The following is a 260-nucleotide window of genomic DNA, read 5'->3' as shown; positions in this document are numbered from 1 at the left end:
AACCTTTAATATCTTTTTATCACATATTATACTTATTCATTTTATACCTTACCAATATATTGCAAGTTTATCCTTTAATAAGACTATGAATGTACGACTAGATTCACAGTTAAAGTTTCTTGCAATGCCTCGTTTGAGCAAGATAAAGACGTCAATCGACCGTATGCATTCATTTTGCTGCCTAAGGACATTTTCAAAATAACATTACTTAAACGTTGACACGTGGGTATTAATGAACATCGGTCCACTGTACATATATC

This window comes from Coffea eugenioides, chromosome 6, assembly GCF_003713205.1.
Source record: "Coffea eugenioides isolate CCC68of chromosome 6, Ceug_1.0, whole genome shotgun sequence".
Lineage (NCBI taxonomy): Eukaryota > Viridiplantae > Streptophyta > Magnoliopsida > Gentianales > Rubiaceae > Coffea > Coffea eugenioides.
This window is presented reverse-complemented; position numbering follows the sequence as displayed.